Consider the following 4,584-nt stretch of genomic DNA (forward strand, 5'->3'; position numbering starts at 1 on the left):
AAACATTGTGAAATGAAAATTTGCACAAGGTGCTTTGTGGGGACACAAAAGACAGCATCAATTAAATATTTTATGTACATGTACAACAGAGAAGTACATCTAACATACATCCCAGAGTACAAAACGGCTTGCCTGTGATGATAATCTGCGGGCTATGCCTTTGGTACAAACGGTTTGCTTGTGCTTATTAATGGATAGTCTGTGGACCATGCCTTTGGTTTGATACCGACACAAATGATCTTTCCGATTTAGTATCTAATGACGGTTGTTTGTTGGCAAAACCGTTATGACTTAAATTCCTCCTGGTGCGATTACTTTCGCAGACTAAACAACTAAATAAATCATGCACTGAGACTAGCATTAAAGAGATGCGAGCTATTTATCACGTAGAATTAAATCACTGAACATTAAATTAAACGGATAGAGAATTTTACAGAAACGAGATTCAAGGGAAGTAATTCAAGAGGCACAATCATTACTTCTTTTTTGGGGTTGTTGAAACGACTGAGTCGGGTTGTTCCCATACGACTTTAAAATTGAAAATATTTGCTTTTATAGAGGGATTTAGACTGACAGTTCACTGGCTTGAAATAATTGTTTCATTTATTTATTTATTTATTTAATGTAATATTCAGTAATTAATCCTCTGTTCGGTGGTAGTCGCTGTTTCAGCTTCTGGTACTTGTGACACTGCTTATGCACAGACAAGTGGATCCCAAAGCCTGTATACTGTATGATTTATGCATGGAACTTCATCCAACCAAAGGTTTTTTCCACTGCGTAAATTACACACAGCGGTGTGGGTTCATTCAATGGTGCTTTTTGTAATATATTTTAAATTTTCTTCTTCCCAAACATAATAAACAGCCTACTATACACGGACAGACAGACCTGTCGCAGAAGTAATTGTATTTTAATTTTATTTGATTTCACTGCTACGGCGTAGTCAAAAATGTTCCACAGTATTATTATGGGAGGAAAATGACTTCACCCGCGACCTTCCATAACAGATCTTCCCACGTACCACAGGAGAAGCCAGCGTGATTTAATTGCAGGTCTATAAGTGTGTAACAGGTTGCTTATGGTATTACATATATTATATTTATAAACCACACCTGAAACGGACGGGATTTAGGGTAATATATTACTTTGGCCATCTTATGAAAGGATAACTGAGCCATTGTTAATCTTATGACAATATGACAGTTCTGTAAAACTGTAAAGCATAAAAAAATAGATGCGCGTGTAGGGAAATGTATTTAGTGCATTTGTACCATGGTCTTATATTTCCCAAAAAAACTGCCTAATTTACTTTCCCTACACCTGTTGTTTCCGCGGTAGTGGGTCTCCTTTTGGGAGAAAAAGACAGTAAAGAAGAAATAAGCCATAATCCATACATGGCCTACATCTAATTTTGCGAAGAGTAGCACAACAGTGACTTAGAGTATATACTACCAGTACGGTAGCGGTACTGGTCTAACTATTTGTGGGGCCACTATCATTGTTTTGTACCATTTTATGGCGTGCAGATCACCTGTGGGAATTACACGTACGTTCATTGGTGCATATTCTTTCCAAGGCTCGATAAGGTAAAGCTATAGGTCTACCCATGCAGTCGATCTGGTCTCGTCCAGCTATAAGCTGGGCGTCTGTGTACTGAGAGAAAAACCTTGAGTATATGACGGTAAAAGAAATGAAATAAATATATAAACAAAGAAAGGAATTAAGAAAAAGCAACACAACAATGACAAAACCATTACGTATATGTTGTGGTGTTTCTGACGTGTATAGGTCTACATGTAGGCCTAGAGTAGCATGTACATGTACAGACAACTGAGGCATAGGGCCTATATCACTCATCTACGCCCGCAAGTGTACGACGGCGGCCAGCATTATGGTGGGAGGAAACCGGCCAGTCCGGGGAAACCCAGGACCAGAATGGCAGTAATTGTTCCTGACACCGTAATAAGGCCGACACATCTGGGGCTGTTTCACGCTGTAACTGTTGATGACAGTTCCCCCACTTCGTAACTATGCTGACGATATAATTCTGAAATTTGGGAATTTATAATGGAATTGAAACATCACCAATGGATTATGTTCACATTCAGTTTTGAAAGCTTACATTTGGTGACAATAATAATACCTCTACGGCGGCGTCAGGGGCGGGCTGGGGTAGTGTGGAAGGATGCAGATAGTTTTGCACCACATGCCCCCTGGCACCTTTTTAATTTCTTTCCGGCGCCAGTGCTGATTATGCCATACGCTTACAACTTAGAATCTATACCCTTTCCGGTATCTAAAAATAAATGTTGTTAGATGTAGGTCACGGTATAAATTCGCCAAACAGATACAAGATTCATTAAGCAAGCCTACTTGCCACATGCTATAGTTTGTCGGGATCTCATAACCACCGCTAAAAGGTACATCAGCTTTTATCCCAACACGGATTCTGTGACATGTAGCTTCGACAATGTCTTACGCTTTAATCTGAACACACTTCATCATGCTTTGTCGCCTCGCATTGATGACATCCAAAGTTATACAAGACTGGAATACAAGGGACCAAAACACCGTGCCTTCTTCTGGCTGAGAAAAAAAATGCGGAAGTATGAACATCGATGAATACATCTTTGATGTACAACCTACCAAAACCTCATTGGGTCACTCTCACAAAATTGAAAGTAAGTAATAGGCTGACCATTCGCTAGAAATTGAAAGTGATCGGTAAATTAGACAGCCATGGCGAAGAGATCTTCGACTTTGCCAGTACTGTAATACATCTGATAACTCTGTATTCCTGAAATGAACACAACTTTGTGTTGCAACTTGAAATAAACAACTTTATCAGAAATTGTACGCTGTTCATAGCCATCAATGTGGGCTACATGTAGATTGTTTATATAATATGTCCTTGCAACTTGCAAATTTGTACGCACGTGGTCTACGTGCGGATTAAATATCAGTTTAATGGAATTCACAGTTCTCGAGAAAAAGCCATCTAGTCGCTTTTTGTCGATTGCAATATGGTTGCAAAAATAGTTCACTCATCTATACATCAGCCTATTGAATCTTCTTATGTCTCCAGGGTTTTCTAAAAAGGTAGGCCTATACCACTGCTTCGGTTTCGATGACGTGATTTCTGGGCCGCATAAGTGATCACTCTTTGCCTTGGGGAATCTAATTGTGTTTCTTCCACATCTCTTTTTTTTTTATAAAAAAATCCATATCAATGTGCATTTATAGTGACATTTTATTTCAATTATAGGCCTACTAGTCTATGTAAACTACAGTAATTAGATTCATGCAGTCTTGCAAGAAACGCCCATGTTAAGTAGATGGGGATATTCGAACTGTTTTGAAAACTTCTCTTTCCAATTGCATTAAAACTACATGTCACGGCGAAAATATTATTGCAGATTCGTAATCGTGACGTCAACGTATATTGGGCCTATACAACGCTTTATTTATCATATGAATATATAATCTATATATTATGTAAATTTATTTTGGTTAAAAGAAAATTTACATTGCGTCCTATTGCCATATTTCCAAATCTCAGACGAATTTTACACCTGCACGATTTTCATGTCGGTAGATTAATTCGTCCAGTATTAGCATTTTTTAAAAGTGTTTTCATTAAAATCCAACATGGCAGCCAAGTCACGTGACAGAATCAGCTCAAAATGATAAATTGGGTTTAACTAACCTTATGGCTATAATAAAAACGGCCCACTTTCACCAAATATCGTTTGTTTTAAAATGACATCGCCGAAGTTTTGATGTAAATGACATCGCCGTATGGAACCATAACCTAGACAACGTCCGGTACGAATAACGTTACGAGGAATGTGACTAGCATGGTTTTGTGAAAGTGGCCCCAATGTACCATAAAAGATGTAGGACAATTACGTGAACTATCGAACCGGGAACTGGCAGCTAACTTCACACCCTTGGTACCCTAAAAAGGCCTATACTAAAGATTTGGGAATTTCTGGCTTAGTTAGAAACATAACACAGTTTTGTCGAGAATAATTATCCTTACAATAACAACAGGGTCTTGAAGCCGAAAGGCTTAACCCCTAATAAATAAATAAATGAATAAGCATGCCCGCACACCCAATATAAATGTATGTATGTATGTATGTATGTATATATATTGGGGGAGGTGATAGTATACAACAGTTGTCTTTGAGTACATTCGTGAAAACAGGTCTTGTATTTAACACTGATGATGACAGTTACAAAAACCCGTACATGTAATAGCTTTTGGCAACAGGTTTTTTTTTAACCGCCCCCTAGAATTTCAAATATGCGGGAGTGTTTGAAGAGTTATGTCCCTTTGCCGACTCAAGTCCTCTAAAAACATAATATTAAATGTACCTTGACAAATTATAACTCGAATAATATGTCGATGCATTGTCAGTATAAGATCAGGAAGTGATCGGTGTATTCAAGCGTAAAATTTACGAAAGAGAATCGATCAAATTCCGTAACAGCAAGTGAGAATTCTGTTAAGTTAGTTTGAACTGGGCGCACGAATCGGAAGGCCTACTTTCTCCGCCATCTTGTTTTCCGGTTGAG

Source organism: Liolophura sinensis, chromosome 1 (genome assembly GCF_032854445.1).
Source record: "Liolophura sinensis isolate JHLJ2023 chromosome 1, CUHK_Ljap_v2, whole genome shotgun sequence".
Classification (NCBI taxonomy): domain Eukaryota; kingdom Metazoa; phylum Mollusca; class Polyplacophora; order Chitonida; family Chitonidae; genus Liolophura; species Liolophura sinensis.